This window comes from Electrona antarctica (genome assembly GCF_951216825.1).
Source record: "Electrona antarctica genome assembly, contig: scaffold_25, whole genome shotgun sequence".
Classification (NCBI taxonomy): domain Eukaryota; kingdom Metazoa; phylum Chordata; class Actinopteri; order Myctophiformes; family Myctophidae; genus Electrona; species Electrona antarctica.
In genome coordinates this window covers 12,202,143-12,224,418 of record NW_027637034.1, presented here as the reverse complement: position 1 = coordinate 12,224,418, position 22,276 = coordinate 12,202,143, and positions in this window count along the sequence as shown.

Sequence of the window (22,276 nt, the reverse complement as noted above, 5' to 3'; positions counted from 1 at the left end):
GAGGTTGTATGGACGTCGACGTCACATAGAGGTTGTATGGACGTCGCACAGAGGTTGTATGGAGGTCCTATGGACGTCACATAGAGGTTGTATGGACGTCGCACAGAGGTTGTATGGAGGTCCTATGGACGTCACATAGAGGTTGTATGGACGTCGCACAGAGGTTGTATGGAGGTCCTATGGACGTCACATAGAGGTCATATGGACGTCGCACAGAGGTTGTATGGAAGTCGCACAGAGGTTGTATTGGGGTCCTATGGACGTCACATAGAGGTCCTATGGACGTCGCATAGAGGTTGTATGGACGTCGCACAGAGGTTGTATGGAGGTCCTATGGACGTCACATAGAGGTTGTATGGACGTCGCACAGAGGTTGTATGGACGTCGCACAGAGGTTGTATGGAGGTCCTATGGACGTCACACAGAGGTTGTATGGACGTCGCACAGAGGTTGTATGGAGGTCCTATGGACGTCGCACAGAGGTTGTATGGAGGTCCTATGGACGTCACATAGAGGTTGTATGGACGTCGCACAGAGGTTGTATGGAGGTCCTATGGATGTCACATAGAGGTTGTATGGACGTCGCACAGAGGTTGTATGGAGGTCCTATGCACGTCACATAGAGGTTGTATGGACGTCGCACAGAGGTTGTATGGAGGTCCTATGGACGTCGCACAGAGGTTTGTATGGAGGTTGTATGGACGTCGCACAGAGGTTGTATGGACGTCGCACAGAGGTTGTATGGAGGTCCTATGGACGTCACATAGAGGTTGTATGGACGTCGCACAGAGGTTGTATGGAGGTCATATGGACGTCGCACAGAGGTTGTATGGAGGTCGTACGGACGTCGCACAGAGGTTGTATGGAGGTCCTATGGACGTCGCACAGAGGTTGTATGGACGTCGACGTCACATAGAGGTTGTATGGACGTCGCACAGAGGTTGTATGGAGGTCCTATGGACGTCACATAGAGGTTGTATGGACATCGCACAGAGGTTGTATGGAGGTCCTATGGACGTCGCACAGAGGTTGTATGGAGGTCCTATGGACGTCACATAGAGGTCATATGGACGTCGCACAGAGGTTGTATGGAGGTCCTATGGACGTCACATAGAGGTTGTATGGACGTCGCACATAGGTTGTATGGAGGTCCTATGGACGTCGCACAGAGGTTGTATGGAGGTCCTATGGACGTCGCACAGAGGTTGTATGGACGTCGACGTCACATAGAGGTTGTATGGACGTCGCACAGAGGTTGTATGGAGGTCCTATGGACGTCACATAGAGGTTGTATGGACGTCGCACAGAGGTTGTATGGAGGTCCTATGGACGTCACATAGAGGTTGTATGGACGTCGCACAGAGGTTGTATGGAGGTCCTATGGACGTCACATAGAGGTCATATGGACGTCGCACAGAGGTTGTATGGAAGTCGCACAGAGGTTGTATGGAGGTTGTATGGACGTCGCACAGAGGTTGTATGGAGGTCCTATGAACGTCACACAGAGGTTGTATGGAGGTTGTATGGATGTCGCACAGAGGTTGTATGGACGTCGCACAGAGGTTGTATGGACGTCGCACAGAGGTTGTATGGAGGTCCTATGGACGTCACACAGAGGTTGTATGGACGTCGCACAGAGGTTGTATGGAGGTCCTATGGACGTCGCACAGAGGTTGTATGGAGGTCCTATGGACGTCACATAGAGGTTGTATGGACGTCGCACAGAGGTTGTATGGAGGTCCTATGGACGTCACATAGAGGTTGTATGGACGTCGCACAGAGGTTGTATGGAGGTCCTATGCACGTCACATAGAGGTTGTATGGACGTCGCACAGAGGTTGTATGGAGGTCCTATGGACGTCGCACAGAGGTTTGTATGGAGGTTGTATGGACGTCGCACAGAGGTTGTATGGACGTCGCACAGAGGTTGTATGGAGGTCCTATGGACGTCACATAGAGGTTGTATGGACGTCGCACAGAGGTTGTATGGAGGTCATATGGACGTCGCACAGAGGTTGTATGGAGGTCGTACGGACGTCGCACAGAGGTTGTATGGAGGTCCTATGGACGTCGCACAGAGGTTGTATGGACGTCGACGTCACATAGAGGTTGTATGGACGTCGCACAGAGGTTGTATGGAGGTCCTATGGACGTCACATAGAGGTTGTATGGACATCGCACAGAGGTTGTATGGAGGTCCTATGGACGTCGCACAGAGGTTGTATGGAGGTCCTATGGACGTCACATAGAGGTCATATGGACGTCGCACAGAGGTTGTATGGAGGTCCTATGGACGTCACATAGAGGTTGTATGGACGTCGCACATAGGTTGTATGGAGGTCCTATGGACGTCGCACAGAGGTTGTATGGAGGTCCTATGGACGTCGCACAGAGGTTGTATGGACGTCGACGTCACATAGAGGTTGTATGGACGTCGCACAGAGGTTGTATGGAGGTCCTATGGACGTCACATAGAGGTTGTATGGACGTCGCACAGAGGTTGTATGGAGGTCCTATGGACGTCACATAGAGGTTGTATGGACGTCGCACAGAGGTTGTATGGAGGTCCTATGGACGTCACATAGAGGTCATATGGACGTCGCACAGAGGTTGTATGGAAGTCGCACAGAGGTTGTATTGGGGTCCTATGGACGTCACATAGAGGTCCTATGGACGTCGCATAGAGGTTGTATGGACGTCGCACAGAGGTTGTATGGAGGTCCTATGGACGTCACATAGAGGTTGTATGGACGTCGCACAGAGGTTGTATGGAGGTCCTATGGACGTCGCACAGAGGTTGTATGGACGTCGCACAGAGGTTGTATGGAGGTCCTATGGACGTCGCACAGAGGTTGTATGGACGTCGACGTCACATAGAGGTTGTATGGACGTCGCACAGAGGTTGTATGGAGGTCCTATGGACGTCACATAGAGGTTGTATGGACGTCGCACAGAGGTTGTATGGAGGTCCTATGGATGTCACATAGAGGTTGTATGGACGTCGCACAGAGGTTGTATGGAGGTCCTATGGACGTCACATAGAGGTCATATGGACGTCGCACAGAGGTTGTATGGAAGTCGCACAGAGGTTGTATTGGGGTCCTATGGACGTCACATAGAGGTCCTATGGACGTCGCATAGAGGTTGTATGGACGTCGCACAGAGGTTGTATGGAGGTCCTATGGACGTCACATAGAGGTTGTATGGACGTCGCACAGAGGTTGTATGGAGGTCCTATGGACGTCGCACAGAGGTTGTATGGACGTCGCACAGAGGTTGTATGGAGGTCCTATGGACGTCGCACAGAGGTTGTATGGAGGTTGTATGGACGTCGCACAGAGGTTGTATGGAGGTCCTATGGACGTCACATAGAGGTTGTATGGACGTCGCACAGAGGTTGTATGGAGGTCCTATGGACGTCACATAGAGGTTGTATGGACGTCGCACATAGGTTGTATGGAGGTCATATGGACGTCACATAGAGGTCATATGGACGTCGCACAGAGGTTGTATGGAGGTCCTATGGACGTCACATAGAGGTTGTATGGACGTCGCACAGAGGTTGTATGGAGGTTGTATGGACGTCGCACAGAGGTTGTATGGAGGTCCTATGGACGTCACATAGAGGTTGTATGGACGTCGCACAGAGGTTGTATGGAGGTCCTAAGGACGTCACATAGAGGTTGTATGGACGTCGCACAGAGGTTGTATGGAGGTCCTATGGACGTCACATAGAGGTCATATGGACGTCGCACAGAGGTTGTATGGAGGTCCTATGGACGTCACATAGAGGTTGTATGGACGTCGCACAGAGGTTGTATGGAGGTCCTATGGAAGTCTCACAGAGGTTGTATGGACGTCGACGTCACATAGAGGTTGTATGGACGTCGCACAGAGGTTGTATGGAGGTCCTATGGACGTCACATATAGGTCGTATGGAGGTTGTATGGACGTCGCACAGAGGTTGTATGGAGGTCCTATGGACGTCACATAGAGGTTGTATGGACGTCGCACAGAGGTTGTATGGAGGTTGTATGGACGTCGCACAGAGGTTGTATGGAGGTCCTATGGACGTCACATAGAGGTTGTATGGACGTCGCACAGAGGTTGTATGGAGGTCCTAAGGACGTCACATAGAGGTTGTATGGACGTCGCACAGAGGTTGTATGGAGGTCCTATGGACGTCACATAGAGGTCATATGGACGTCGCACAGAGGTTGTATGGAGGTCCTATGGACGTCACATAGAGGTTGTATGGATGTCGCACAGAGGTTGTATGGAGGTCCTATGGAAGTCGCACAGAGGTTGTATGGACGTCGACGTCACATAGAGGTTGTATGGACGTCGCACAGAGGTTGTATGGAGGTCCTATGGACGTCGCACAGAGGTTGTATGGAGGTTGTATGGACGTCGCACAGAGGTTGTATGGAGGTCCTATGGACGTCACATAGAGGTTGTATGGACGTCGCACAGAGGTTGTATGGAGGTCCTATGGACGTCACATAGAGGTTGTATGGACGTCGCACAGAGGTTGTATGGAGGTCCTAAGGACGTCACATAGAGGTTGTATGGACGTCGCACAGAGGTTGTATGGAGGTCCTATGGACGTCACATAGAGGTCATATGGACGTCGCACAGAGGTTGTATGGAGGTCCTATGGACGTCACATAGAGGTTGTATGTAGGTCCTATGGACGTCACATAGAGGTTGTATGGACGTCGCACAGAGGTTGTATGGAGGTCCTACGGACGTCACATAGAGGTTGTATGGACGTCGTACCAAGGTTGTATGGAGGTCCTATGGACGTCACATAGAGGTCGTATGGACGTCGTACCAAGGTTGTATGGAGGTCCTATGGACGTCACATAGAGGTTGTATGGACGTCGCACAGAGGTTGTATTGGGGTCCTATGGACGTCACATAGAGGTCCTATGGACGTCGCATAGAGGTTGTATGGACGTCGCACAGAGGTTGTATGGACGTTGCACAGAGGTTGTATGGAGGTCCTATGGACGTCACATAGAGGTTGTATGGACGTCGCACAGAGGTTGTATGGAGGTCCTATGGACGTCACATAGAGGTCGTATGGACGTCGTACCAAGGTTGTATGGAGGTCCCATGGACGTCACATAGAGGTTGTATGGACGTCGCACAGAGGTTGTATGGAGGTCTTATGGACGTCGCACAGAGGTTGTATGGAGGTCCTATGGACGTCACATAGAGGTCATATGGACGTCGCACAGAGGTTGTATGGAGGTCCTATGGACGTCACATAGAGGTTGTATGGACGTCGCACATAGGTTGTATGGAGGTCCTATGGACGTCGCACAGAGGTTGTATGGAGGTCCTATGGACGTCGCACAGAGGTTGTATGGACGTCGACGTCACATAGAGGTTGTATGGACGTCGCACAGAGGTTGTATGGAGGTCCTATGGACGTCACATAGAGGTTGTATGGACGTCGCACAGAGGTTGTATGGAGGTCCTATGGACGTCACATAGAGGTTGTATGGACGTCGCACAGAGGTTGTATGGAGGTCCTATGGACGTCACATAGAGGTCATATGGACGTCGCACAGAGGTTGTATGGAAGTCACACAGAGGTTGTATTGGGGTCCTATGGACGTCACATAGAGGTCCTATGGACGTCGCACAGAGGTTGTATGGAGGTCCTATGGACGTCACATAGAGGTCATATGGACGTCGCACAGAGGTTGTATGGAGGTCCTATGGACGTCACATAGAGGTTGTATGGACGTCGCACATAGGTTGTATGGAGGTCCTATGGACGTCACATAGAGGTTGTATGGACGTCGCACAGAGGTTGTATGGAGGTCCTATGGACGTCACATAGAGGTTGTATGGACGTCGCACAGAGGTTGTATGGAGGTCCTATGGACGTCGCACAGAGGTTGTATGGACGTCGCACAGAGGTTGTATGGAGGTCCTATGGACGTCACATAGAGGTTGTATGGACGTCGCACAGAGGTTGTATGGAGGTCCTATGGACGTCACATAGAGGTCATATGGACGTCGCACAGAGGTTGTATGGACGTCGCACATAGGTTGTATGGAGGTCTAATGGACGTCGCACAGAGGTTGTATGGACGTCGCACAGAGGTTGTATGGAGGTCCTATGGACGTCACATAGAGGTTGTATGGACGTCGCACAGAGGTTGTATGGAGGTTGTATGGACGTCGCACAGAGGTTGTATGGAGGTCCTATGGACGTCACATAGAGGTTGTATGGACGTCGCACAGAGGTTGTATGGAGGTCCTAAGGACGTCACATAGAGGTTGTATGGACGTCGCACAGAGGTTGTATGGAGGTCCTATGGACGTCACATAGAGGTCATATGGACGTCGCACAGAGGTTGTATGGAGGTCCTATGGACGTCACATAGAGGTTGTATGGACGTCGCACAGAGGTTGTATGGAGGTCCTATGGAAGTCTCACAGAGGTTGTATGGACGTCGACGTCACATAGAGGTTGTATGGACGTCGCACAGAGGTTGTATGGAGGTCCTATGGACGTCACATATAGGTCGTATGGACGTCGTACCAAGGTTGTATGGAGGTCCTATGGACGTCACATAGAGGTTGTATGGACGTCGCACAGAGGTTGTATTGGGGTCCTATGGACGTCACATAGAGGTCCTATGGACGTCGCATAGAGGTTGTATGGACGTCGCACAGAGGTTGTATGGAGGTTGTATGGACGTCGCACAGAGGTTGTATGGAGGTCCTATGAACGTCACACAGAGGTTGTATGGAGGTTGTATGGATGTCGCACAGAGGTTGTATGGACGTCGCACAGAGGTTGTATGGACGTCGCACAGAGGTTGTATGGAGGTCCTATGGACGTCACACAGAGGTTGTATGGACGTCGCACAGAGGTTGTATGGAGGTCCTATGGACGTCGCACAGAGGTTGTATGGAGGTCCTATGGACGTCACATAGAGGTTGTATGGACGTCGCACAGAGGTTGTATGGAGGTCCTATGGACGTCACATAGAGGTTGTATGGACGTCGCACAGAGGTTGTATGGAGGTCCTATGCACGTCACATAGAGGTTGTATGGACGTCGCACAGAGGTTGTATGGAGGTCCTATGGACGTCGCACAGAGGTTTGTATGGAGGTTCTATGGACGTCGCACAGAGGTTGTATGGACGTCGCACAGAGGTTGTATGGAGGTCCTATGGACGTCACATAGAGGTTGTATGGACGTCGCACAGAGGTTGTATGGAGGTCATATGGACGTCGCACAGAGGTTGTATGGAGGTCGTACGGACGTCGCACAGAGGTTGTATGGAGGTCCTATGGACGTCGCACAGAGGTTGTATGGACGTCGACGTCACATAGAGGTTGTATGGACGTCGCACAGAGGTTGTATGGAGGTCCTATGGACGTCACATAGAGGTTGTATGGACATCGCACAGAGGTTGTATGGAGGTCCTATGGACGTCGCACAGAGGTTGTATGGAGGTCCTATGGACGTCACATAGAGGTCATATGGACGTCGCACAGAGGTTGTATGGAGGTCCTATGGACGTCACATAGAGGTTGTATGGACGTCGCACATAGGTTGTATGGAGGTCCTATGGACGTCGCACAGAGGTTGTATGGAGGTCCTATGGACGTCGCACAGAGGTTGTATGGACGTCGACGTCACATAGAGGTTGTATGGACGTCGCACAGAGGTTGTATGGAGGTCCTATGGACGTCACATAGAGGTTGTATGGACGTCGCACAGAGGTTGTATGGAGGTCCTATGGACGTCACATAGAGGTTGTATGGACGTCGCACAGAGGTTGTATGGAGGTCCTATGGACGTCACATAGAGGTCATATGGACGTCGCACAGAGGTTGTATGGAAGTCGCACAGAGGTTGTATTGGGGTCCTATGGACGTCACATAGAGGTCCTATGGACGTCGCATAGAGGTTGTATGGACGTCGCACAGAGGTTGTATGGAGGTCCTATGGACGTCACATAGAGGTTGTATGGACGTCGCACAGAGGTTGTATGGAGGTCCTATGGACGTCGCACAGAGGTTGTATGGACGTCGCACAGAGGTTGTATGGATGTCCTATGGACGTCGCACAGAGGTTGTATGGACGTCGACGTCACATAGAGGTTGTATGGACGTCGCACAGAGGTTGTATGGAGGTCCTATGGACGTCACATAGAGGTTGTATGGACGTCGCACAGAGGTTGTATGGAGGTCCTATGGACGTCACATAGAGGTTGTATGGACGTCGCACAGAGGTTGTATGGAGGTCCTATGGACGTCACATAGAGGTCATATGGACGTCGCACAGAGGTTGTATGGAAGTCGCACAGAGGTTGTATTGGGGTCCTATGGACGTCACATAGAGGTCCTATGGACGTCGCATAGAGGTTGTATGGACGTCGCACAGAGGTTGTATGGAGGTCCTATGGACGTCACATAGAGGTCATATGGACGTCGCACAGAGGTTGTATGGAAGTCGCACAGAGGTTGTATTGGGGTCCTATGGACGTCACATAGAGGTCCTATGGACGTCGCATAGAGGTTGTATGGACGTCGCACAGAGGTTGTATGGAGGTCCTATGGACGTCGCACAGAGGTTGTATGGACGTCGCACAGAGGTTGTATGGAGGTCCTATGGACGTCGCACAGAGGTTGTATGGAGGTTGTATGGACGTCGCACAGAGGTTGTATGGAGGTCCTATGGACGTCACATAGAGGTTGTATGGACGTCGCACAGAGGTTGTATGGAGGTCCTATGGACGTCACATAGAGGTTGTATGGACGTCGCACATAGGTTGTATGGAGGTCATATGGACGTCACATAGAGGTCATATGGACGTCGCACAGAGGTTGTATGGAGGTCCTATGGACGTCACATAGAGGTTGTATGGACGTCGCACAGAGGTTGTATGGAGGTTGTATGGACGTCGCACAGAGGTTGTATGGAGGTCCTATGGACGTCACATAGAGGTTGTATGGACGTCGCACAGAGGTTGTATGGAGGTCCTAAGGACGTCACATAGAGGTTGTATGGACGTCGCACAGAGGTTGTATGGAGGTCCTATGGACGTCACATAGAGGTCATATGGACGTCGCACAGAGGTTGTATGGAGGTCCTATGGACGTCACATAGAGGTTGTATGGATGTCGCACAGAGGTTGTATGGAGGTCCTATGGAAGTCGCACAGAGGTTGTATGGACGTCGACGTCACATAGAGGTTGTATGGACGTCGCACAGAGGTTGTATGGAGGTCCTATGGACGTCGCACAGAGGTTGTATGGAGGTTGTATGGACGTCGCACAGAGGTTGTATGGAGGTCCTATGGACGTCACATAGAGGTTGTATGGACGTCGCACAGAGGTTGTATGGAGGTCCTATGGACGTCACATAGAGGTTGTATGGACGTCGCACAGAGGTTGTATGGAGGTCCTAAGGACGTCACATAGAGGTTGTATGGACGTCGCACAGAGGTTGTATGGAGGTCCTATGGACGTCACATAGAGGTCATATGGACGTCGCACAGAGGTTGTATGGAGGTCCTATGGACGTCACATAGAGGTTGTATGTAGGTCCTATGGACGTCACATAGAGGTTGTATGGACGTCGCACAGAGGTTGTATGGAGGTCCTACGGACGTCACATAGAGGTTGTATGGACGTCGTACCAAGGTTGTATGGAGGTCCTATGGACGTCACATAGAGGTCGTATGGACGTCGTACCAAGGTTGTATGGAGGTCCTATGGACGTCACATAGAGGTTGTATGGACGTCGCACAGAGGTTGTATTGGGGTCCTATGGACGTCACATAGAGGTCCTATGGACGTCGCATAGAGGTTGTATGGACGTCGCACAGAGGTTGTATGGACGTTGCACAGAGGTTGTATGGAGGTCCTATGGACGTCACATAGAGGTTGTATGGACGTCGCACAGAGGTTGTATGGAGGTCCTATGGACGTCACATAGAGGTCGTATGGACGTCGTACCAAGGTTGTATGGAGGTCCCATGGACGTCACATAGAGGTTGTATGGACGTCGCACAGAGGTTGTATGGAGGTCTTATGGACGTCGCACAGAGGTTGTATGGAGGTCCTATGGACGTCACATAGAGGTCATATGGACGTCGCACAGAGGTTGTATGGAGGTCCTATGGACGTCACATAGAGGTTGTATGGACGTCGCACATAGGTTGTATGGAGGTCCTATGGACGTCGCACAGAGGTTGTATGGAGGTCCTATGGACGTCGCACAGAGGTTGTATGGACGTCGACGTCACATAGAGGTTGTATGGACGTCGCACAGAGGTTGTATGGAGGTCCTATGGACGTCACATAGAGGTTGTATGGACGTCGCACAGAGGTTGTATGGAGGTCCTATGGACGTCACATAGAGGTTGTATGGACGTCGCACAGAGGTTGTATGGAGGTCCTATGGACGTCACATAGAGGTCATATGGACGTCGCACAGAGGTTGTATGGAAGTCACACAGAGGTTGTATTGGGGTCCTATGGACGTCACATAGAGGTCCTATGGACGTCGCACAGAGGTTGTATGGAGGTCCTATGGACGTCACATAGAGGTCATATGGACGTCGCACAGAGGTTGTATGGAGGTCCTATGGACGTCACATAGAGGTTGTATGGACGTCGCACATAGGTTGTATGGAGGTCCTATGGACGTCACATAGAGGTTGTATGGACGTCGCACAGAGGTTGTATGGAGGTCCTATGGACGTCACATAGAGGTTGTATGGACGTCGCACAGAGGTTGTATGGAGGTCCTATGGACGTCGCACAGAGGTTGTATGGACGTCGCACAGAGGTTGTATGGAGGTCCTATGGACGTCACATAGAGGTTGTATGGACGTCGCACAGAGGTTGTATGGAGGTCCTATGGACGTCACATAGAGGTCATATGGACGTCGCACAGAGGTTGTATGGACGTCGCACATAGGTTGTATGGAGGTCTAATGGACGTCGCACAGAGGTTGTATGGACGTCGCACAGAGGTTGTATGGAGGTCTAATGGACGTCGCACAGAGGTCGTATGGACGTCGCACAGAGGTTGCATGGAGGTCCTATGGATGTCACATAGAGGTCGTATGGACGTCGCACAGAGGTTGTATGGAGGTCCTATGGACGTCACATAGAGGTCATATGGACGTCGCACAGAGGTTGTATGGAGGTCCTATGGACGTCACATAGAGGTTGTATGGACTTCGCACATAGGTTGTATGGAGGTCCTATGGACGTCGCACAGAGGTTGTATGGACGTCGCACAGAGGTTGTATGGAGGTCCTATGGACGTCACATAGAGGTTGTATGGACTTCGCACATAGGTTGTATGGAGGTCCTATGGACGTCGCACAGAGGTTGTATGGACGTCGCACAGAGGTTGTATGGAGGTCCTATGGACGTCACATAGAGGTTGTATGGACGTCGCACAGAGGTTGTATGGAGGTCCTATGGACGTCACATAGAGGTCGTATGGACGTCGCACCGAGGTTGTATGGAGGTCCTATGGACATCACATAGAGGTTGTATGGACGTCGCACAGAGGTTGTATGGATGTCGCACAGAGGTTGTATGGAGGTCCTATGGACGTCACATAGAGGTCATATGGACGTCGCACAGAGGTTGTATGGAGGTCCTATGGACGTACCACAGAGGTCATATGGACGTCGCACAGAGGTTGTATGGAGGTCCTATGGACGTCGCACAGAGGTTGTATGGACGTCGCACAGAGGTTGTATGGAGGTCCTATGGACGTCACATAGAGGTTGTATGGACGTCGCACAGAGGTTGTATGGAGGTCCTATGGACGTCACATAGAGGTTGTATGGACGTCGCACAGAGGTTGTATGGAGGTCCTATGGACGTCACATAGAGGTTGTATGGACGTCGCACAGAGGTTGTATGGAGGTCCTATGGACGTCGCACAGAGGTTGTATGGACGTCGACGTCACATAGAGGTTGTATGGACGTTGCACAGAGGTTGTATGGAGGTCCTATGGACGTCACATAGAGGTCGTATGGACGTCGTACCAAGGTTGTATGGAGGTCCTATGGACGTCACATAGAGGTTGTATGGACGTCGCACAGAGGTTGTATTGGGGTCCTATGGACGTCACATAGAGGTCCTATGGACGTCACATAGAGGTTGTATGGACGTCGCACATAGGTTGTATGGACGTTGCACAGAGGTTGTATGGAGGTCCTATGGATGTCACATAGAGGTTGTATGGACGTCGCACAGAGGTTGTATGGAGGTCCTATGGACGTCACATAGAGGTCGTATGGACGTCGCACCAAGGTTGTATGGAGGTCCTATGGACGTCACATAGAGGTTGTATGGACTTCGCACATAGGTTGTATGGAGGTCCTATGGACGTCGCACAGAGGTTGTATGGACGTCGCACAGAGGTTGTATGGAGGTCCTATGGACGTCACATAGAGGTTGTATGGACGTCGCACAGAGGTTGTATGGAGGTCCTATGGACGTCACATAGAGGTCGTATGGACGTCGCACCGAGGTTGTATGGAGGTCCTATGGACATCACATAGAGGTTGTATGGACGTCGCACAGAGGTTGTATGGATGTCGCACAGAGGTTGTATGGAGGTCCTATGGACGTCACATAGAGGTCATATGGACGTCGCACAGAGGTTGTATGGAGGTCCTATGGACGTACCACAGAGGTCATATGGACGTCGCACAGAGGTTGTATGGAGGTCCTATGGACGTCGCACAGAGGTTGTATGGACGTCGCACAGAGGTTGTATGGAGGTCCTATGGACGTCACATAGAGGTTGTATGGACGTCGCACAGAGGTTGTATGGAGGTCCTATGGACGTCACATAGAGGTTGTATGGACGTCGCACAGAGGTTGTATGGAGGTCCTATGGACGTCACATAGAGGTTGTATGGACGTCGCACAGAGGTTGTATGGAGGTCCTATGGACGTCGCACAGAGGTTGTATGGACGTCGACGTCACATAGAGGTTGTATGGACGTTGCACAGAGGTTGTATGGAGGTCCTATGGACGTCACATAGAGGTCGTATGGACGTCGTACCAAGGTTGTATGGAGGTCCTATGGACGTCACATAGAGGTTGTATGGACGTCGCACAGAGGTTGTATTGGGGTCCTATGGACGTCACATAGAGGTCCTATGGACGTCACATAGAGGTTGTATGGACGTCGCACATAGGTTGTATGGACGTTGCACAGAGGTTGTATGGAGGTCATATGGATGTCACATAGAGGTTGTATGGACGTCGCACAGAGGTTGTATGGAGGTCCTATGGACGTCACATAGAGGTCGTATGGACGTCGCACCAAGGTTGTATGGAGGTCCTATGGACGTCACATAGAGGTTGTATGGACGTCGCACAGAGGTTGTATTGGGGTCCTATGGACGTCACATAGAGGTCCTATGGACGTCGCATAGAGGTTGTATGGACGTCGCACAGAGGTTGTATGGACGTCGCACAGAGGTTGTATGGAGGTCATATGGACGTCGCACAGAGGTTGTATGGAGGTCGTACGGACGTCGCACAGAGGTTGTATGGAGGTCCTATGGACGTCGCACAGAGGTTGTATGGACGTCGACGTCACATAGAGGTTGTATGGACGTCGCACAGAGGTTGTATGGAGGTCCTATGGACGTCACATAGAGGTTGTATGGACGTCGCACAGAGGTTGTATGGAGGTCCTAAGGACGTCACATAGAGGTTGTATGGACGTCGCACAGAGGTTGTATGGAGGTCCTATGGACGTCACATAGAGGTCATATGGACGTCGCACAGAGGTTGTATGGAGGTCCTATGGACGTCACATAGAGGTTGTATGGACGTCGCACAGAGGTTGTATGGAGGTCCTATGGAAGTCTCACAGAGGTTGTATGGACGTCGACGTCACATAGAGGTTGTATGGACGTCGCACAGAGGTTGTATGGAGGTCCTATGGACGTCACATATAGGTCGTATGGACGTCGTACCAAGGTTGTATGGAGGTCCTATGGACGTCACATAGAGGTTGTATGGACGTCGCACAGAGGTTGTATTGGGGTCCTATGGACGTCACATAGAGGTCCTATGGACGTCGCATAGAGGTTGTATGGACGTCGCACAGAGGTTGTATGGAGGTTGTATGGACGTCGCATAGAGGTCGTATGGACGTCGTACCAAGGTTGTATGGAGGTCCTATGGACGTCACATAGAGGTTGTATGGACGTCGCACAGAGGTTGTATTGGGGTCCTATGGACGTCACATAGAGGTCCTATGGACGTCACATAGAGGTTGTATGGACGTCGCACATAGGTTGTATGGACGTTGCACAGAGGTTGTATGGAGGTCCTATGGATGTCACATAGAGGTTGTATGGACGTCGCACAGAGGTTGTATGGAGGTCCTATGGACGTCACATAGAGGTCGTATGGACGTCGCACCAAGGTTGTATGGAGGTCCTATGGACGTCACATAGAGGTTGTATGGACGTCGCACAGAGGTTGTATTGGGGTCCTATGGACGTCACATAGAGGTCCTATGGACGTCGCATAGAGGTTGTATGGACGTCGCACAGAGGTTGTATGGACGTCGCACAGAGGTTGTATGGAGGTCATATGGACGTCGCACAGAGGTTGTATGGAGGTCGTACGGACGTCGCACAGAGGTTGTATGGAGGTCCTATGGACGTCGCACAGAGGTTGTATGGACGTCGACGTCACATAGAGGTTGTATGGACGTCGCACAGAGGTTGTATGGAGGTCCTATGGACGTCACATAGAGGTTGTATGGACGTCGCACAGAGGTTGTATGGAGGTCCTAAGGACGTCACATAGAGGTTGTATGGACGTCGCACAGAGGTTGTATGGAGGTCCTATGGACGTCACATAGAGGTCATATGGACGTCGCACAGAGGTTGTATGGAGGTCCTATGGACGTCACATAGAGGTTGTATGGACGTCGCACAGAGGTTGTATGGAGGTCCTATGGAAGTCTCACAGAGGTTGTATGGACGTCGACGTCACATAGAGGTTGTATGGACGTCGCACAGAGGTTGTATGGAGGTCCTATGGACGTCACATATAGGTCGTATGGACGTCGTACCAAGGTTGTATGGAGGTCCTATGGACGTCACATAGAGGTTGTATGGACGTCGCACAGAGGTTGTATTGGGGTCCTATGGACGTCACATAGAGGTCCTATGGACGTCGCATAGAGGTTGTATGGACGTCGCACAGAGGTTGTATGGAGGTTGTATGGACGTCGCACAGAGGTTGTATGGAGGTCCTATGAACGTCACACAGAGGTTGTATGGAGGTTGTATGGATGTCGCACAGAGGTTGTATGGACGTCGCACAGAGGTTGTATGGACGTCGCACAGAGGTTGTATGGAGGTCCTATGGACGTCACACAGAGGTTGTATGGACGTCGCACAGAGGTTGTATGGAGGTCCTATGGACGTCGCACAGAGGTTGTATGGAGGTCCTATGGACGTCACATAGAGGTTGTATGGACGTCGCACAGAGGTTGTATGGAGGTCCTATGGACGTCACATAGAGGTTGTATGGACGTCGCACAGAGGTTGTATGGAGGTCCTATGCACGTCACATAGAGGTTGTATGGACGTCGCACAGAGGTTGTATGGAGGTCCTATGGACGTCGCACAGAGGTTTGTATGGAGGTTGTATGGACGTCGCACAGAGGTTGTATGGACGTCGCACAGAGGTTGTATGGAGGTCCTATGGACGTCACATAGAGGTTGTATGGACGTCGCACAGAGGTTGTATGGAGGTCATATGGACGTCGCACAGAGGTTGTATGGAGGTCGTACGGACGTCGCACAGAGGTTGTATGGAGGTCCTATGGACGTCGCACAGAGGTTGTATGGACGTCGACGTCACATAGAGGTTGTATGGACGTCGCACAGAGGTTGTATGGAGGTCCTATGGACGTCACATAGAGGTTGTATGGACATCGCACAGAGGTTGTATGGAGGTCCTATGGACGTCGCACAGAGGTTGTATGGAGGTCCTATGGACGTCACATAGAGGTCATATGGACGTTGCACAGAGGTTGTATGGAGGTCCTATGGACGTCACATAGAGGTTGTATGGACGTCGCACATAGGTTGTATGGAGGTCCTATGGACGTCGCACAGAGGTTGTATGGAGGTCCTATGGACGTCGCACAGAGGTTGTATGGACGTCGACGTCACATAGAGGTTGTATGGACGTCGCACAGAGGTTGTATGGAGGTCCTATGGACGTCACATAGAGGTTGTATGGACGTCGCACAGAGGTTGTATGGAGGTCCTATGGACGTCACATAGAGGTTGTATGGACGTCGCACAGAGGTTGTATGGAGGTCCTATGGACGTCACATAGAGGTCATATGGACGTCGCACAGAGGTTGTATGGAAGTCGCACAGAGGTTGTATTGGGGTCCTATGGACGTCACATAGAGGTCCTATGGACGTCGCATAGAGGTTGTATGGACGTCGCACAGAGGTTGTATGGAGGTCCTATGGACGTCACATAGAGGTTGTATGGACGTCGCACAGAGGTTGTATGGAGGTCCTATGGACGTCGCACAGAGGTTGTATGGACGTCGCACAGAGGTTGTATGGAGGTCCTATGGACGTCGCACAGAGGTTGTATGGACGTCGACGTCACATAGAGGTTGTATGGACGTCGCACAGAGGTTGTATGGAGGTCCTATGGACGTCACATAGAGGTTGTATGGACGTCGCACAGAGGTTGTATGGAGGTCCTATGGACGTCACATAGAGGTTGTATGGACGTCGCACAGAGGTTGTATGGAGGTCCTATGGACGTCACATAGAGGTCATATGGACGTCGCACAGAGGTTGTATGGAAGTCGCACAGAGGTTGTATTGGGGTCCTATGGACGTCACATAGAGGTCCTATGGACGTCGCATAGAGGTTGTATGGACGTCGCACAGAGGTTGTATGGAGGTCCTATGGACGTCACATAGAGGTTGTATGGACGTCGCACAGAGGTTGTATGGAGGTCCTATGGACGTCGCACAGAGGTTGTATGGACGTCGCACAGAGGTTGTATGGAGGTCCTATGGACGTCGCACAGAGGTTGTATGGAGGTTGTATGGACGTCGCACAGAGGTTGTATGGAGGTCCTATGGACGTCACATAGAGGTTGTATGGACGTCGCACAGAGGTTGTATGGAGGTCCTATGGACGTCACATAGAGGTTGTATGGACGTCGCACATAGGTTGTATGGAGGTCATATGGACGTCACATAGAGGTCATATGGACGTCGCACAGAGGTTGTATGGAGGTCCTATGGACGTCACATAGAGGTTGTATGGACGTCGCACAGAGGTTGTATGGAGGTTGTATGGACGTCGCACAGAGGTTGTATGGAGGTCCTATGGACGTCACATAGAGGTTGTATGGACGTCGCACAGAGGTTGTATGGAGGTCCTAAGGACGTCACATAGAGGTTGTATGGACGTCGCACAGAGGTTGTATGGAGGTCCTATGGACGTCACATAGAGGTCATATGGACGTCGCACAGAGGTTGTATGGAGGTCCTATGGACGTCACATAGAGGTTGTATGGACGTCGCACAGAGGTTGTATGGAGGTCCTATGGACGTCACATAGAGGTCATATGGACGTCGCACAGAGGTTGTATGGACGTCGCACATAGGTTGTATGGAGGTCTAATGGACGTCGCACAGAGGTTGTATGGACGTCGCACAGAGGTTGTATGGAGGTCTAATGGACGTCGCACAGAGGTCGTATGGACGTCGCACAGAGGTTGTATGGAGGTCCTATGGATGTCACATAGAGGTCGTATGGACGTCGCACAGAGGTTGTATGGAGGTCCTATGGACGTCACATAGAGGTCATATGGACGTCGCACAGAGGTTGTATGGAGGTCCTATGGACGTCACATAGAGGTTGTATGGACTTCGCACATAGGTTGTATGGAGGTCCTATGGACGTCGCACAGAGGTTGTATGGACGTCGCACAGAGGTTGTATGGAGGTCCTATGGACGTCACATAGAGGTTGTATGGACTTCGCACATAGGTTGTATGGAGGTCCTATGGACGTCGCACAGAGGTTGTATGGACGTCGCACAGAGGTTGTATGGAGGTCCTATGGACGTCACATAGAGGTTGTATGGACGTCGCACAGAGGTTGTATGGAGGTCCTATGGACGTCACATAGAGGTCGTATGGACGTCGCACCGAGGTTGTATGGAGGTCCTATGGACATCACATAGAGGTTGTATGGACGTCGCACAGAGGTTGTATGGATGTCGCACAGAGGTTGTATGGAGGTCCTATGGACGTCACATAGAGGTCATATGGACGTCGCACAGAGGTTGTATGGAGGTCCTATGGACGTACCACAGAGGTCATATGGACGTCGCACAGAGGTTGTATGGAGGTCCTATGGACGTCGCACAGAGGTTGTATGGACGTCGCACAGAGGTTGTATGGAGGTCCTATGGACGTCACATAGAGGTTGTATGGACGTCGCACAGAGGTTGTATGGAGGTCCTATGGACGTCACATAGAGGTTGTATGGACGTCGCACAGAGGTTGTATGGAGGTCCTATGGACGTCACATAGAGGTTGTATGGACGTCGCACAGAGGTTGTATGGAGGTCCTATGGACGTCGCACAGAGGTTGTATGGACGTCGACGTCACATAGAGGTTGTATGGACGTTGCACAGAGGTTGTATGGAGGTCCTATGGACGTCACATAGAGGTCGTATGGACGTCGTACCAAGGTTGTATGGAGGTCCTATGGACGTCACATAGAGGTTGTATGGACGTCGCACAGAGGTTGTATTGGGGTCCTATGGACGTCACATAGAGGTCCTATGGACGTCACATAGAGGTTGTATGGACGTCGCACATAGGTTGTATGGACGTTGCACAGAGGTTGTATGGAGGTCCTATGGATGTCACATAGAGGTTGTATGGACGTCGCACAGAGGTTGTATGGAGGTCCTATGGACGTCACATAGAGGTCGTATGGACGTCGCACCAAGGTTGTATGGAGGTCCTATGGACGTCACATAGAGGTTGTATGGACGTCGCACAGAGGTTGTATTGGGGTCCTATGGACGTCACATAGAGGTCCTATGGACGTCGCATAGAGGTTGTATGGACGTCGCACAGAGGTTGTATGGACGTCGCACAGAGGTTGTATGGAGGTCATATGGACGTCGCACAGAGGTTGTATGGAGGTCGTACGGACGTCGCACAGAGGTTGTATGGAGGTCCTATGGACGTCGCACAGAGGTTGTATGGACGTCGACGTCACATAGAGGTTGTATGGACGTCGCACAGAGGTTGTATGGAGGTCCTATGGACGTCACATAGAGGTTGTATGGACGTCGCACAGAGGTTGTATGGAGGTCCTAAGGACGTCACATAGAGGTTGTATGGACGTCGCACAGAGGTTGTATGGAGGTCCTATGGACGTCACATAGAGGTCATATGGACGTCGCACAGAGGTTGTATGGAGGTCCTATGGACGTCACATAGAGGTTGTATGGACGTCGCACAGAGGTTGTATGGAGGTCCTATGGAAGTCTCACAGAGGTTGTATGGACGTCGACGTCACATAGAGGTTGTATGGACGTCGCACAGAGGTTGTATGGAGGTCCTATGGACGTCACATATAGGTCGTATGGACGTCGTACCAAGGTTGTATGGAGGTCCTATGGACGTCACATAGAGGTTGTATGGACGTCGCACAGAGGTTGTATTGGGGTCCTATGGACGTCACATAGAGGTCCTATGGACGTCGCATAGAGGTTGTATGGACGTCGCACAGAGGTTGTATGGAGGTTGTATGGACGTCGCACAGAGGTTGTATGGAGGTCCTATGAACGTCACACAGAGGTTGTATGGAGGTTGTATGGATGTCGCACAGAGGTTGTATGGACGTCGCACAGAGGTTGTATGGACGTCGCACAGAGGTTGTATGGAGGTCCTATGGACGTCACACAGAGGTTGTATGGACGTCGCACAGAGGTTGTATGGAGGTCCTATGGACGTCGCACAGAGGTTGTATGGAGGTCCTATGGACGTCACATAGAGGTTGTATGGACGTCGCACAGAGGTTGTATGGAGGTCCTATGGACGTCACATAGAGGTTGTATGGACGTCGCACAGAGGTTGTATGGAGGTCCTATGCACGTCACATAGAGGTTGTATGGACGTCGCACAGAGGTTGTATGGAGGTCCTATGGACGTCGCACAGAGGTTTGTATGGAGGTTGTATGGACGTCGCACAGAGGTTGTATGGACGTCGCACAGAGGTTGTATGGAGGTCCTATGGACGTCACATAGAGGTTGTATGGACGTCGCACAGAGGTTGTATGGAGGTCATATGGACGTCGCACAGAGGTTGTATGGAGGTCGTACGGACGTCGCACAGAGGTTGTATGGAGGTCCTATGGACGTCGCACAGAGGTTGTATGGACGTCGACGTCACATAGAGGTTGTATGGACGTCGCACAGAGGTTGTATGGAGGTCCTATGGACGTCACATAGAGGTTGTATGGACATCGCACAGAGGTTGTATGGAGGTCCTATGGACGTCGCACAGAGGTTGTATGGAGGTCCTATGGACGTCACATAGAGGTCATATGGACGTCGCACAGAGGTTGTATGGAGGTCCTATGGACGTCACATAGAGGTTGTATGGACGTCGCACATAGGTTGTATGGAGGTCCTATGGACGTCGCACAGAGGTTGTATGGAGGTCCTATGGACGTCGCACAGAGGTTGTATGGACGTCGACGTCACATAGAGGTTGTATGGACGTCGCACAGAGGTTGTATGGAGGTCCTATGGACGTCACATAGAGGTTGTATGGACGTCGCACAGAGGTTGTATGGAGGTCCTATGGACGTCACATAGAGGTTGTATGGACGTCGCACAGAGGTTGTATGGAGGTCCTATGGACGTCACATAGAGGTCATATGGACGTCGCACAGAGGTTGTATGGAAGTCGCACAGAGGTTGTATTGGGGTCCTATGGACGTCACATAGAGGTCCTATGGACGTCGCATAGAGGTTGTATGGACGTCGCACAGAGGTTGTATGGAGGTCCTATGGACGTCACATAGAGGTTGTATGGACGTCGCACAGAGGTTGTATGGACGTCGCACAGAGGTTGTATGGAGGTCCTATGGACGTCACACAGAGGTTGTATGGACGTCGCACAGAGGTTGTATGGAGGTCCTATGGACGTCGCACAGAGGTTGTATGGAGGTCCTATGGACGTCACATAGAGGTTGTATGGACGTCGCACAGAGGTTGTATGGAGGTCCTATGGACGTCACATAGAGGTTGTATGGACGTCGCACAGAGGTTGTATGGAGGTCCTATGCACGTCACATAGAGGTTGTATGGACGTCGCACAGAGGTTGTATGGAGGTCCTATGGACGTCGCACAGAGGTTTGTATGGAGGTTGTATGGACGTCGCACAGAGGTTGTATGGACGTCGCACAGAGGTTGTATGGAGGTCCTATGGACGTCACATAGAGGTTGTATGGACGTCGCACAGAGGTTGTATGGAGGTCATATGGACGTCGCACAGAGGTTGTATGGAGGTCGTACGGACGTCGCACAGAGGTTGTATGGAGGTCCTATGGACGTCGCACAGAGGTTGTATGGACGTCGACGTCACATAGAGGTTGTATGGACGTCGCACAGAGGTTGTATGGAGGTCCTATGGACGTCACATAGAGGTTGTATGGACATCGCACAGAGGTTGTATGGAGGTCCTATGGACGTCGCACAGAGGTTGTATGGAGGTCCTATGGACGTCACATAGAGGTCATATGGACGTCGCACAGAGGTTGTATGGAGGTCCTATGGACGTCACATAGAGGTGGTATGGACGTCGCACATAGGTTGTATGGAGGTCCTATGGACGTCGCACAGAGGTTGTATGGAGGTCCTATGGACGTCGCACAGAGGTTGTATGGACGTCGACGTCACATAGAGGTTGTATGGACGTCGCACAGAGGTTGTATGGAGGTCCTATGGACGTCACATAGAGGTTGTATGGACGTCGCACAGAGGTTGTATGGAGGTCCTATGGACGTCACATAGAGGTTGTATGGACGTCGCACAGAGGTTGTATGGAGGTCCTATGGACGTCACATAGAGGTCATATGGACGTCGCACAGAGGTTGTATGGAAGTCGCACAGAGGTTGTATGGAGGTTGTATGGACGTCG